The 16,116-nt window shown below is 36.6% G+C and overlaps 1 protein-coding gene across 1 annotated transcript in view; it reads right to left on the bottom strand.

The window, feature by feature from the left end:
• Positions 1-16,116, bottom strand: part of CELF2 (CUGBP Elav-like family member 2) — a 550,656-nt gene that overhangs the window by 448,995 nt on the left and 85,545 nt on the right. Inside the window, exon 2 of the mRNA XM_054287543.1 lies at positions 4,840-4,875. The gene's annotated coding sequence lies outside the window, so the exon portion shown is untranslated. The remainder of the gene's footprint in view (positions 1-4,839; positions 4,876-16,116) is intronic.

Here is a 16,116-nt window from a genome sequence, read left to right as displayed (position 1 = left end):
TGAATATATGGGCAAATGAATCAAACTCAAAGATCACATTTGGCTTCAGATTTAGACTTTAAATATTGAAAATATAGAAGTAATTTCATTAAATGTGTTCCCATCCCATCCAAGGGAGAAGCATTTGGTAAAGTCAGTTCATTTTATGTGGGTACAACGGCCTTTTAGATACCTATAGTGGGGTGAGAAATGTATACCTAAGAGTGGAATCTTCATCTCACATTGAATTCTTACCAAAACTTTGCCACAAACCAGACTGCATCATTTACATTAGTGCTTTCACTGTACACAGACAGGATTAATAATAATAATAATAATAATAATAATAATAATAATAATAATAATAGGAGGAGGAGGAGGAGTAGTAGCAAAAATAAAAAATAACAATAAAAATTCTTATGCACATTGTTAAATTGGGGAACAGATTTGTTTACCACATGAAGATTATTTGTAGGCTGTTTTCAAACAATTTTAGCCCTGACGCAGAGATAAGTTCAGTTTTTCTGTGCAAAACACTGTCTGGACTGCCATGTTTCCTTTGCAGCAATACTGAGCCCAAAGGATGCAGATATTATATCTCTCTTTGCTGCTAATTTGGTTTTCCACTTTGGATCCATCCTACCCGTATCTCTTACTTCTACCACATGTCCATGACCCCGAGTCCAAAAGACCTGCAGTAATAAAATTTATTACTAATAACAGTAGGCAGAGGAGAGGTTAACATCAAGGGAGATTTTGGTCAGAAACTGTGCAGTGCTGGTTTCAGCTTAAAAGAGAATAAATCTCCCATATAATAAGCTATATTAGCAACAAAAAAAAAAAAATCAAGTAAACACTCATAGATCATGGCTGAACTATGATAATGTAGAGTTGAGAAAATATGGTCTAGTCTGCTTAAAAATCTGGCCGTGCTGCTGTGCACTCGCAAGTTTCTCAAGCAGGAAATGATGGAAAGCTCCACTGATCTCAAATAACTCAATTGTTTTTCTTTTCTAATCAAATATCTTCATAGTGAGGGACCAAAAATGCATCATTCAGCATGCAATGTGGCTGTGAAAGCATGAAATATGGCACTTCACTGTTAATGTAATATTAAAGATTAAAAATGTTTATTACCTGTTATTCTTCTCTTAATTGTTTTGTGTGGAGAAAAATAGAAGTTGCTGCTTTAATGCATAAAAACCCCTCAATGTGCATTCATAGCAGAGAACAAAGTGTTGGGGCTATGAAAATTATGTAAATGATGAATTCCAGTGAAAGAACTTTCAAACCCTTAGGGTCTTCAAACAGCATTAATTCAAGAAATTAGATACAAAATTTAACTTTTTCATGCTAATAATGATTTCATAAGGAAAAACTCGTTAGTAAAGGTGACAAATATGAAGTTCTATTCAACATTTAAATTCAGGAATCTTAGTATGCGCCCCTGGGATATATTTACTCAGCCAATGACTCTGATGTTATTAAGTAATTTATTTGAGAAAGTCTCCATTCATGAGTTTACATAAGAACAATATCAGGTTTACAAAGGCTTGTGTTGTCAGTTTAGCAAATACCTAATTCACAATGACTTTTGCTTAAGATTTTCATTAGGTTGTTCAATATTGTTTGATCGTTTAATGTCAGCTTCATAAGATCATAATTTTCCCTATATGAAAAGAGGAAATTAAAAGGAGAAATAAATTAAAAAGTGTGAACTAAACTTAAATTTAAATCAGCTTTGCCACAAAAGAGAGGAGAACAGTGTCAGCACTTGTGATTGTACTTTGCTTGGGTATAAACTATCCCCACTTAGCAATTTAATGTTTTGCTGTGGTATATGTCTATGTCAGCAATACCAAAAAATATATTGAAACAAGTTGAACATGTCAACATTGAAATGTTGCATTATGGTTCCATTTTTCAGGACTGATCAGTCATGTGACAGTCTCAATTTCTGGCAGCATTAGGGGGTTCATGAATTAGATAGGAACCAAAAACCATCCAAAATCTCTTAATTTCTATGGCTATTTGTGCTGTAATCTGTGGCCTCCAGCCAGTGTTGGGACAATGTGCAAATGTATCTAAAAATGACAATTCCTGCAAGTCAAGGAGCAGAGAGAAATAGCACAAGATCTGAAAATTAGGATGGTCAAAATAATCAACAGAATATTTGTCTTCCTACAGAAAGTGCTGGTTCATCAAAGCCGAACGATTTCCCAGAAATGAGCTGATTTTACTCAACTTTCTAATGAAATACAGGCAAGCCTTGAGATCTTCATTTTGTCTCTTGGCTAGATCATTCACCATCACTCCTCAGCGAGCTCCCTGGTCCCCAGGCCCCACACAGGGCTGTGCTGGAGGAGCTTTGATACAATAATTGTTTGAAATCACTGCTGGTTCCTGTTACAATCTGCCTCCATCACTTCTTCTCCTCCTCAGAATGGTTCTTGCCTTCCTATCACCCTGGTTCCTGCATTCTGGTGTCTTTCCACCCTTGTCTCTCCAAGTTATTCAGGCTAAAATAGCAACACATCAGCCTTGATATTTCCATGTGAGAGATTTCAATTTGAGCTCCAAGGCTTGTCTCTATCCCTTCATTGCACATGCTGAATCTTAAAGCACAACCTGCCTGGGTGCTAAATCTTTTGCTCTGCACCTACAGCTGGCCAGGAAGAAAATAATATCCAAATAGAAGCCCACATTACAGCAATTATTAAATTATGTCACATCTGACTGGAGTATGAAGCACCTGGAGGTTCTGATTGAGACATGGGAAGGCAAAAGTCTTTTTCTGGCAACAGATCCCATGCGAAATGAAAATAGGATGTACAAATAACACATGCAATGACTGTCTTGTCTGTGACCCACCTTTCCACTAACCTAGATGCCTCTTAAAGATTTAACTTCTGTTCTTAACTGAACACATATAGAATGAGAGGGAGCAGGCAGGCCAAGTTGGATTTGGTCATGTTTATTACCACTTGTCATTCAGTTGTAACTACATTTGTGTGTTCTCTGGCAGAGTGGTTCTCTGACATTTTAAGGACTTCTAAAAGGCAGAAGGGCTCTAATCTATATGAAAATAATCTCAAGGTAAATTGGATAGTCACAGGACAGGAGTGGGTACTCTAAGATAAATCACAAGGCCTGAAAGGTAATGATCTTGGAAAGGACTTTCTTGCAAGGTAGGAACTCTCAAGAGGAAATCAAAAGTCCTTATTAGAAAACTGAATAGAGGAGATGAGAAATGATACAGAATTAGGCAGAGATTCATAAGTAAAGTAGGATGTTGAAACTATGAAATTATTTTACTGGATCAGTACTAAGGTTCAATTTGTGTAAGGAAGAGAAGGCAGCTTGAGATGATTTCATATACAGACAGGAGAGACAAGAGGGATTTGGCAGCAAAATCTCTGAAAGAAAGTTAATAAGGGGAAGTATCTGGAAGCAAAAAAAATCACTATATGCTGTGCTTAGAGATAGGTTACCATTCACCAAGAAATATTACCATCCGTGTGATTAGTGCTGAAAACTGAAAGCAGGAAACACAGATGGAATGGGTTAATACTTTTGTAATAAAACCCATTCACACATTTAGGAGGATTGGTTTTACAGAAACATCAACGCCAGAAGTCTTTGTTATTAAAGCATTAGGTAAAACTGAAGTTTGCAGCACAAACAGGAGTAGAGGGACTGGTTTCATAGAAGTTATAAGAGCACAGGAAAACAATGTAATCTGCATAATGTGGGTACCTTCAGGGATTGCAGTAAGAGGTAAAGACTCATGATTGCCTTCACTTCCTGAAGGCTAAGGATTAACTGTTCATGGTACTGGTGGTTTTTGCTACCTTCCTGCTAATATCTTTAATAGCACACTTTTAAAATGAAGTCTTTTTGATGGCGCTCAAATTGAGTTGGACGTAATGCTAGTATGGGAAGATGTTTTCTCCTATTTATAAGTGATCTCATCCTTATGCTATTCCAACAGGACTGTAAAGAGCTGATACTCAGAGTCAAGGAGGTAGGATTGACTCAAGTGCAAGAAATTGAGGAACAAGGCCTGACACACCTCTCTTCACAACAAACCCAATAAAAAATGCTACTTTAGCATAAGGCTTGAAACAGAATCAGCCCCAGCAAGTAACAACCTGTCAATCTGTAACTTATTAAAAAACCCAAAGTAGAAGGAATGTTATTTATCCATTGGATGAAATTACCAAGTATTTCCCAGCAAAAGTAATTCCAAACATTGTTAGACCAGTTTCCCTTACTGGATCAATCAATTGATCTGTCTATATTTATATCTATGCATATATAAATATATACATGCCCTCCTAAAAAGGTTTCTGGGGTTTCCAGTAAAGAACACAGCAGTTATTTACAGAAATATGATGTAACCTAGGTGGTTAGAGCACATTATTTAAGGAAACTAGCTATGATTTATAGCAGAAAATAAATAAGGCAAAATTTGTTTAACATACCTCAGCATTAAGTATCTCATGCATTAATTGTCTCCAAAGTCTGTTCCATTTGTTATGTAACAAGGTATGTTCCATTATTATTTCTATCCAGTTCATTGCTTCACTCTATCTGTTCTTTCAAAATTAGCTTGTCTAATCAGAAATTGCTTTGGCTGGTAGTTCATTTCACATAAAAAGGAGGAATTCTTGTTTACTGAGAAAGTAATTGGATTATAATTTTGGAAAGAAAGAAATATAGATTGCAATAAATTATTTTGTAAAAAATACATGAGAGTGTGAAAACTAGCAAACCCAAGACAAATTAAAAGCTCTAATGAATGAAAAGGCTATAAATAGAACGTGCAACTGGAAAGAATAATTCATCATTGTAACTTACCTACTCCTTGTTATTCTGTTGAAAAGAGCTGAATATCTAAGGAAAGAAGAAAAAATGTATTTATCAAATGATGATCAAGAAAATATTTATATAAGCTGTCACTTTTATTCTAGCTTTTTAGCTCTTGTAGACGTTTGGGAGTTACAATTCCATTTTGGTCATTTATTAAATTCTGTTGATAAGTTTGCATAATCATAGGTAGACTAAACTAAAGTTGCATGCATGACTTTGTTGCTTGCATCAGTTTATATTTAAGTGAAAACAACAAAATTATATTCAAAACACTGACCAATATACTGGGGCTGTTTAAATAGCTGTATATTTTATTATTTATGATCATGTATATTTTACTATTTATCAATATTGCAATTAATATCAAACTGTAGAACTTTTTTTTCCTTTTTTTTCCTTACTACCTAAAAATATTTTGTTGCTAATGGTGCTCTTTCTTTGTGTGTATGTTTTAAATTGTTTTTACCTAAAACAAGTAAAACAATGAGTATTAAAGATATGAAAAGTAATGGACATGATCTAGGAAAATTGTGTAAAGGAAAATGAAACAGAAAAGAATGTGTTAAATTGTAGCAAATAAGATTTTAGAAGTTAGAATATATTATATTGTAGGATATGATATGATATGATATGATATGATATGATATTATATTATATTATATTATATTGTACTGTTGCATGCTGTAGAAAAATTGAGTGATTGTTATAAAATTCTGAAGTACTAGGAAAAACTTGTGCTCTCAGCTCTTCCACTGATTAACACCTTGAGTACTTTCTTTTTGTGGACCTAACAAAAATACAAAATTAAATAAATGCACTAAATTATGTGAGCTAAATTGTTGTAGATTTACATTTATTTAGCCTGATTTTATTTATCTGAAAATCATTCAGGTTTTCCTTTTATTTGAATTGCATTTATGATACCAATTCAAGCTTTGATCTTAAATTACACTTTTGGGGCCTGAAGTAATAACAATTTTGGATTACAAGGATCCAGTTCTTATCTACATACCAAACAGGTTGTTTATAGTGCAGTTTGTTCAGTGAATATACTCAAATTTGGCACAGGGAGATTGATAAAGGTAATCAGCAAATACCATATTGGCTTAGAATAAAGATGAAAGCAAAATGCACCTGACTCAGTACAGATAGGAGTTAAATGCCAGATTATCCACATAAGTGTGTCAGTAAGAGGAATTTCATGCATGACAGATGCTAGAATGGGCATTAAAATGGTCAGGACAAAAATCATTAAGTGTCCCAATAATGCACATTGGGCTAAAGCTAATGTAGGATGTCACAGGCAAATTCCCATCAACTTCAAAAAGTTATTTGCATGCTCAAAGTTAGGCTTATATGTGAATGAGGTAAAAACACTAGGCAGGTTATTAATACTCACTTGAGGTGTCTGTTCTGTGTTAAGAAAGCAAAACCTTATCATGCTACCAACGCCATGGAACTCCAAAGGTGTCATGAAATGACTGGATGGAATTTTATTTCTTTCAAAGAAAAATGTAGCTACATAGGATGATAGCCATAACCCAGGTCCTACACAGGCCTTGCCCATCACGGATGCAAGGAAAGAAAATTTTTGATGTACTGAGAGGTGGGTGCTGTTACAATTCCTTTGGTGACTGATGTGGAGCTTCATTGAAGAAAGTGATATTATAGAATGGTTTAGGGTGGAAAGGACTTGTAAAATTCACCTGCTCCAACTCCTTTGCAATGCAGAGACACCTTCAACTGGATCAGGTTGCTCAGAGCCCAGAGCAACCTGGCCTTGAATGTTTCCAGGGATGGCATTATCCCACTTGAGAAAAGAAGTTTTGGTACCTGAGCCAATGGCTACTTAGGAGGATGTAGGGGTTGAATAGCATTTGGATATGAGCAACACAGAAAAATCACTGTTGTTCAGTCAATATGAAATATTTAAAGCAGAGAATTTCCATTCATTAATCTAAATACAAAGTAGCCCTGTGCCTGCTCTGCAGGTTCAGATCATATGGAAAACAAGTTTGACAGTGATGTAGAGACTCAGGCTGCTCCAGTCATCAGCTTTAGGTTTCTGTTTTAGGACAGGGAAAGCATAATCCTACTTGAATATGCAGTCCATGAAAATCCTCAGCTAAACATTGGTGATAGGAAGTCCCAAAATGCAGGCAAACTGTGACAAGCATCACAAATGTTTGGAATTTTGCTGTTTGTGTTAAAGCGATCCAAGTCGAGCATGCCAAAAACAAGGGTGAAACTACCAAGGATTTTATTACTGCAAAAGTAATATAAACCTCAGAATTACTGACATATGCTTTTTAGACTGGTGGTATTTTTTTTTATATTTTTATGTTTGGGTATGCGTTGTTGTAACTCAAAGATCTCCCAAAATTAAATCCTCTGGTGCGGTGCCTGTGTGTTGTTGCCTTGATTAATTAAGTGAGACATGAACCAAAAATCCTTTTTCCTCCCCCAGTGGTTGTTCACTTCATGTGTATCCATTTCTTGTCTTTCCCATTTGCCTCCTGTCTGTCTGCTGCGCCCCTTCAACTCCTGCAGGGTCCATCCCCTTCCTTGCCTGCCCACACAGAACCAGGCTCTCAAAAGGGCTCTTCAATACCACCATGATGAAGGCTAAACCAAGATAAATAAAACCCCCCACAAACCATCTGTGAACTGATTCCTGTGCTGCAGTCCCACTCTTTGACCGACTCACATCAGAAATCAGATGAGAGTATAATTTACATATTTAAAACATCTAAATTTAGATCAATTTTTTTTAAACCTTGATAATATGAGACTTTGAGGATTCCTTGAACAACAGCTCTACAACAAATTGATCTGTCTGCCTACTGCATTCAAAAAATTGATTTTCTTTTCCTGAATGGAAACGTTTCTTTGAAAAGAATGAATTCAATTTGTGACACACTCTGTGAGTGTTCTGCATCTGATTCTGAGGTTTTAGAATCTTTTAAATCAATAATAAAACCATTTTAATTTGGCTTAACTTTGTAGGGCATGTGTACTTGTAATTTTCAAAGATTATGAGATAAGGAAGTGGTCCAGGACTAAGTCCTCTGAGTCATCTGACTTCTCATTTGTCTGTTTTGGGCTTCTCAGTCTGTCTGATCTAAAAATTCCTGGGTTTGAATCGGGAATTCTTAGCTCAGACAAACAGAGTCAGACTTTTGCTCTGAACTGAGACCACCAGTCTGTGAAGAAAAATCATCATGTTATTATAAAACAGATACAGTCCTATAACAAATCCAGAGATTTAAACCTATGAAGCTTGGGGCTATAACCACCACCTCCCTAGTGAGCTCTGTAATATCTCCATTCCCATATCTCCTTCCTCAACAAGAGGAATTCTTCAAAGAAAGTCTTCAGCAGCACTAAAAGCTTCATGCAGTTCAGGGACATAACAGGTTAGCTAGTCTGGACTACAGGTATTTCAAGATAACCCCTTTGAGTTGGCACCATGGTTATTTATTGGTGCCCAAAATCCCTTTCCTTTCAAGAGTTCAGGTATTTCAAGATAACCTCTTTGAGTTGGCACCATAGTTATTTATTGGTGCCTGAAAGCCCTTTCCCTTCAAGAGTTCTTTCCCAAGAACCCCATGCAACACCAGTGACACAAGAGGACTCAAGCTGCACCAGGGGAGGTTCAGGTTGGACATCAGGAAGAATTTCTTCACTGGAATGGTGGTCAAGCACTGGAAAAGGTTGCCCAGGAAAGTGGTGGATTCACTATCTCCCAGGGAGTGTCCAAGAAATGACTCAACATGGCACTAAGTGCTATGGTTTAGTTGACACAGTGGTGTTTGCTCAAAGGTTGGGCTCGATGATCTCAGAGATCTCTCCCAACCTTTAGTCTATAACTCTATGATCTACTGTAACATCAGCATAGTGACGATAGCTCCAGCTGAGAGAGATAGTCTGGTTAATTTTGGCTATCAAGCTCACTGATTGAGAAGCTTTGATTCAATTTAGTCACTCAATTACATAATTCTTTGAATTGCAGGGAAAAAATAGGGTGGAAGGAACTTCTTGAAATCTCATCCAATGCTCACTGTTGCTGCCAGTAAATGAAGGTTCTTTGATAAACTTCCACAGAATTTGACTCTAAGCACAGTTGTCACCTCTTGTAAATGCAAATTGAAATGTGTTAAACTATCCCGATGGTGATTTAAGAGTATTTGTCTCCTTTTACAAGAGTGCAGCGTGCAGAAGGTCAGATTACATGGGTCAGCTGGCCAGAAGTGTGTCATCCACATCAGCATGTCCACAGCCAGCACCCAGGGAGCCCAGGGATGAGTTCTCAGGCTGCACAAAAGACATTTCATACTGCTAATAATCCATAGCTAGAGGTAAAGGTTAAATGCTGAGCATTATTGGGATACAGTCCTTTATACTTCGCTTAACTAATTGAATTTGTTTAATTAGCAATTTACACACCTGGAGAGAAATATAAAATCTATTGTGCTGTTTGGCATTCTGCCTAAATTGGAAATTACCTATACGTCCTCTAGTCCATATTAAATGGGATTTACTTTGGACACGATTGCTGTTAACAATTAGATAGAGATATTGGGGGTTTTTTGAGCCCCATTTTCTAGACTCATAAATTTCTCCATTTTCTAGACTCTGATAAATAAACTCTGGTAAAATTTTTTATCCATACAAACACCTGAAAATAAATGAAATCCTGAAAAGTTAGATGAAAGTATTTTTATTACTGATTTTAAACTGTGCTTCTCTGTGCATAACATAAATTTTCACCCAGATACGAAAATGAGAGACAGAAACTTGCCAGCCTATTTCACATTCGAAGCAGACACACCAGAGTCACAAAACCAGATTGTTTTGCCCGTAACAGGAAGGCTGAAGAGCAAAATCTCATTAAGATTGGTATATGGAAGGAGGTTTACAAGCCATGCATATCCATGAACAGGTTAGTTTAAATGCCTGAGAAATAGATGGCTTTTCAAATATGTGGCTGACAGTCATGGGTTCAGAAATACAAACTAAGATGAACTAAAAGCTTGATACTCAGAAATAGATCTGTCTGGGAAATGGCCTTATGGAGAAATGAATCTGCATTCCAGGAGGACTGCTTCTTAAAACCAGTTCTGATCTTCCCATGGTTTGGTAACATGGGTTTATCCCTGGCATCCCGGTGGATTTGGGTCTGATGCATGTGTTCTCACACAGCACCTCTGAAAATCTGATTTGCATGAAGTAATGCTTGCCTAAGGTATTTAAAAGATTTGTCAACAGGAGGAATATTACTGCTGAAGGAATATTCAAAAGGCTTAGGCTTTCATGCGGTGCACTCTGTAAAATCACACTTGCTCATGAAAGTAAAGCATATCTTTGCAGTGGTTATTTCCAACAGCAAGTAGTTGGTGCCATTTTCAGATTTTGTTTGGTTACAATTGTCTGCTATAGATATTATCTGCCCCTCTTGCTTTCTAGACCCTCTCAATGCCAGGTAACTGCCTACATGCAGAGGAGAGGGTGAAAACAGAACTTACCCTTGATGTTTGCTGCCAGCCCTTAGGCTTCTCCTGAAACCTAGGAGGAAAAAAACCAAGACTAGGTTCTAATAGCCTTGGTTTTGTAGTTTAGACTGGTATCTCATGGATATTTACTCGATAATTCACCTGAAAAATGAAGAATTACCTTATTGAATGAATCTCTAAGCAGGTAATTGTTGGTCTGTATCCTCTGATAAGACCACATTGGCCTTGGTTGGGTACTGAAAATAGCATAGATGTATGAAGTCATTTATTTAATTATTAATTCAAGGTTAGAGCGTGAATAGAAAAATCAACACAAGCTATTGCTATGAAGATATTAAGCAATCAAAATATTCTGGTTTTATACTGAATAAGTTCCTAATAAACACCACACAGACCAAATATAGAAGAACAAAGACAGGAAATCATTGCAAATTAAGTCCATTTTTCATTAACTTTGTCACATGTGAACTCAGGTATGTTTGAACTTTGCAGTCATTGTAGTGCATTCAAAAAATAATACTGCAAAAATTTCCATGACTTCAATAGAATCTCTATTGTATTAGCAAGTGAACTCTCCAGTGGCCAAAATAATATCTGTAAATACCCATGAATTTTGACCCAAAATGTGGCAACCTGGCATGATTAAAAGCTTTAGATTCTCAAAGAGCAACATGACTAAAGCAGGACTGTAGCTTTGAGTGGCACCTCACTGTTTTCATTTGCCAGTATTGTTATTTTCCAAGGTAATATTTGATTTACAAGAAAAATGCTTTTAAGTCCCTCAGTAGGTCCTACAATGTATCCACAAGTATAAAACCCTCAAATTGCCATCATTTGTCAAATGCTAAAGCCGTACCTGAGACTATTCAGTGGCAAAGTAGGAATCTAATGATGTCAGCAGGAAGGAGGGAGGTGAGATTTATAGAGGTTTTAGAGGCGATACCTCTTGTCTCTCCTCCCTTGTCCCCCTTCTGGCTCCCTTTAATTCAGCACTTTGGCCACAGTAATGCAGTTAAGCTTCAGTTTATGGCACAGATGCCTCATAAGTCCAGTCTCCATGATTTCATTGAAAGCTCTTTCATGATAGTAATTTGAATTGATTTTAAATTCCGAATTATTGTGAAGACGTTGAAATGCAGAGCTTTAATGTTAATCCAACTCTCTCCTTATGCTACTCTTTCCCTCCCAAACTGTCATGGTTTTTCCCTTGCTTACACAATAATTTCCTTGATTTTTTTTTCCCCTGGCTGTGGCTAAGGTTCAAACACAGAAGGAAAGCATTTTTGGATGGAAATAATAATGAATGCAACCTAGATTTGAAATTAATTAGATGCGAATGTGAACAACACTTTATGGATAGGTGATTACGCCAAACCAATGTTTTCCATTTTTGTTTACTTAATATAATTCCAAGTTGTAAAATAAGAAAGTATAAAAACCCTAGATGGTCATTCACAGACTGTGGTCATGGGAGTCTCCTACCACAGAATTGTTTTAGTCAGCATTGTCCAAGAGCTATGGAGTGCCAGGTGCAAAAATCTGATTGTTCAAAATAAGCTAAGTGTTGTTTTCAGCAATTAACTTCATTTTGTAAAGATCCTAGCTCAAGTACAGTCAAGGTTTTGTTTACCATTTGTTTCAGGAGTCTGGATCAGATCCTTAAATCAGAGCCAAATGTGAATAAAAGCAGTAAATTCTTTGGCAATAAATCCTCAGTAATCTGCATTACTCAAAGATGGGACCTGCTGGAACATCTTCATAACATTCTTTTGCCTTCCTTCCCCTCATGTGCAGCATATTGCAGTAATCAATTAACATGATGGAATATTCCTGTGCTGAGACCTTCTCGTAACTCCCATATGGTCAGAATTTAATCTTAATAGCACAGGTTTTTGTTTTTGTTTTTTTTTTTTTTTTTTTTTTCTTTGAAGCTGAACTCATCCTGTGCATTAGTGATAATGGAAAACTAAGATTTCAGGATGATATTGTTGTTTTCAGCTTGTTGGTGTTGAATATTTTGGAAAAGTTAGGTACTCAGACAGGACTGAGCATTGTTCACCTGCATGTAAATCACCAAAGTGGGCAAGCAGAAATGGAAGTTCCAACTTTTGCACTTGAAAATGGCCTTGTTGTACCTCTTTAGAGCAAACATATATAAGCAAAGTTGTTGATCTCTTGATCTTGTTTAAATAATTTACTCTTGCCCATCTCAACCCACCCTTTGTTTGCCTTAATAACTCAAAAGATTGATTCCACTGTAACAAAGTAGGAAATTCTGGCTTATAACCTGATAGACCTTGGTTCATACAAAGAAAGGACAGTAGGTGATCTTGTGTCTCTTTCTGATTTTAAGGTTTCTCTAGAAGAGTTGGAAAGTTTTGCAGGAAGTCATAACTGGAGGTTTGTCTGAGTACATTCACCATGATTATAAAGTTGAATGCCTGGAGGATCACAACTCTGCAACCAGTAACATCAAAACTCCCTGACCAAATTCTTCTTTAGGAGTTGTAGAAATTGAATTTAATGTGCTTAGTATACAGTAGTCTTCGAAAAAAACTGATTACAAACAAATTCTGATTTTTTTAAGCTTAATAATAAATTGGCCTTTCACATTCTTTAGGTTTATTTCTATATTGAGCAAGAGAGTACAACACAATCCCTACTGTTCTTTCTGAATAGATATGGGGAGGTGGAGAAATTGCTTGGTCCATGTATATTCCAGCAGAGGGTGGCAGTACACTACCACACTCCCAGAGTAAAGGAAAAGTTGTGCAGTAATATTTATGCCTCCTGTCTTCAAGGGAAGAATACATCCAGCAGATGAATATGTTTTGGGACATGGGAGATGGGAATTGGACTGGGAAAGTAATCCCCAAATCGCTTCACTGACCTTGCTCAATCCACTCAATCTCCATCTCGCTTTCAATCTCCATCTCGCTTTCATCTGAAATATTTTTCTTCCGTAATTACCATCAGCTGATGACTACAAACTACGATAAATCTCCCGAGAATAATCGCCTATGAGAATGAATATGGATGTCTGAAAATGGGAATCTCTCCTGATTAACTGATGGTACCAGAACCATTAGCTTCACCACTAGCAGCAGAACAGTCACCAACAGTGTTAAGCAGGATAAACTCTGGAAGGCAAAAAGGGGCACTCTGTGGCAGGAAGGATTTCCATGGCACTATGGACATCCTAATGGTGTCCTGCCTTTCCTCTGTCCAGTTTTGCTACTTTGTCAGTAGAGTATTCTTCAAAATTTGAAATAACTTGTCATCTCTTGAGCAGAATGTGGATTTCTCTGTTACTGTCTTAGACTTCCCTTCAGTTTTTATTTTCTTAAATCCTTTTTTTTTTTTTTTAAGCAGAAAGCAGTTGGGAAGTTGTTCACAGGCCAGCAAAAGAGACAGGATGTATTTTTTCCCTTTTGGAAAAATCTTCTGGTTTGACAGAAAAAGTAGCAACTGGCACAGCCTACTTTAAATTACTGCAGAAAAAATACTTTAACACATTGTCAAATTTCAGACCTTGGTGACTCAAGTTTCTATATTTTTTGGATGTGAAGAAATTTCAGTGTAAGAAGAAATCAGTGCATAATGGGACGGAATGCTCCTTCATTATGCTAATAATGAAAAATTATTTGTATACAGAGCATGATTTCTTTAATGCGCTTTTATTTCCCCTCAAGAATTTAAACTAAAGGATTATGCAGGTCAAGAAGAACTTGAAGAACAAAAGCCATTCATGATCAAGCTCTCAATATGGACTTACATTAGTAAAAACATTTGAATAACATTTTTATAATGGTAATCTAAGTAGCTTATGTTAACTTCTCTAGTAACCAAAGCCAAGAATAATTTTTGCACATTCTTTCAGTAGACATTCATTATTTAAATATGTAAAATATGGAGGCAGTGTTCTGGAACTTCTTTTTATTAAGAGGAAAGAAGCTGGAAATGATGCCAGGAAATTTAGGTGAGGAATGGCATGCCCCTTCTCAAAAAGAAATTTTTTCAGAGAATTAAGGGAATTAAATATTTCCAGTCAAAATGGCTGTCAATAATAATTCCTTATCTTGATCTACCTTAGTAGATTTCAAAGTGTTTGAGACACTTAAGAGTAACCTTGTCACCTGTGAGTAGCTTCCTCTATAACTTCTTGTAACATCCCCAGGTATCCCTACAGGAGGTGACTTGATTTTCAGCAGGGTTTTTAACTAGCAACTAACAAGCATAAAGTGATGAAATATGAAAAAAAAAAACAAACCAAGGTGATCAGAAGCTCAAAAAAATTGTCTGATTATCATTAAGATTACTTTATGTGTCAGTTTAGGGTTCTTTGAGGGAGGGGAAACAGTGTGTGCAGCACTGGAGTCCTTAATGGCTCCTCTACACTATTGAACGCTACTTGGTTCAACAGAAATAATAGAAAACCTTGTAGCAAAATTTCATTGAAGAATAAACAGGACTATAGGATAAAAAGGAATTTTTTAGAACACTCATTTTCATGAAATAAAAAACAACTGGGAAAGAGTGAGAGTTTCTTGAGAAGAACCAGCCTGTCTCATAGCAGAATAGATTAAAAATCTGTTTCACTCATATAACTCTGAAAACCCATGATTGAAAACTCTAGCCTTGAGAAGTTACAATACATCATGAGAAAAAGGTGAGTCAATGTGTAATGTTTCAATTATAGGGTTCTCAGGAGTACACAGGTGGTATAATAAATAAGGTCATGGTCTTTCCATCAGCAGAATCCCTGGTATGTCTGCAGTTGCCTTGAATGGGAAGCAATAATATTTTTGATTGTTAAGAGTCCAAAGTTCAGAGGAGATCAATGAAATATTCTGAAAGGTAAATAAAGGTTTGTTGTGTAATGAGTTCTTATGGTGTTTATATAATCTGGTCTGTGTGGCGGTCGTCTGGACCATGGGGGTGATCAATATATGCAATATATTTTTAAAGACATCCTCCCCCCATCCAATTATTATTTCAAACAAGTGGTTCTAAACACAGATTTTTTTTTTTCCCCCATTCTTGACCTTCTTGCAATAGATCAACAAATTGAATAGGTTCCCAGTAGGGCTACACACCAAACCTGCTAGATTTTACCCCGACCTGAGAGTTTGTGGAGTTGATTCTATTCCCAGCTTTGCCATCATCTTTGCTTGTTAGGCTATTCCCCTCATCTTTCCACATCTGTATTCTGCCTCCACAGCTTTTATTCCCCACTTTGCTTTATATGCTTAGACAAGAGCTCCTACAGGCTCTTGTCCTTTGCTGCCGTTGAGGCTTTGGCCTGAGCCAAAACTAGTATTCAGAGCCTTGAATGGAAATTTCCATTAGGAATTAAAAATGATTGTAAGTTCAGGTGATTCCTTGATTTCTTCAGCTCATGTGCATCCATTACTAATGACATGCTGACCAACACAATGTAGTAACAAATGTGAAATGTGTTACTGATGTGACAGAACTTTTTCTGGCACAAAATCTATTCAAGAGTGAACTGTGCTCCAAAGGAATAGGAATGTGACTTTTAAGGTCCCTACAATTAGAGAACCACCTTGAGAAAACATCTGCTTGACTAGAAAGATAGGAACAGACTGAGGAAGGAAGTGCTAGGGAATCTTCATTTTCCATTCCTATCTCTGATTTCTTGATTTCCTAGGCACTGAGCAAATTCCAAAAGGAAAATCACCCCTAGCAGGGGAGTAGCAAAACTGGCATTGAAGGAGCACAAGCTCACTTT

Source organism: Melozone crissalis, unplaced genomic scaffold (assembly GCF_028551555.1).
Source record: "Melozone crissalis strain CALT ecotype California unplaced genomic scaffold, PUWL_Pcris_2 ptg000059l_1, whole genome shotgun sequence".
NCBI lineage: Eukaryota > Metazoa > Chordata > Aves > Passeriformes > Passerellidae > Melozone > Melozone crissalis.
Note: the sequence above shows the minus strand (reverse complement) of the source record. Positions and strands in the feature narration are given on the sequence as shown.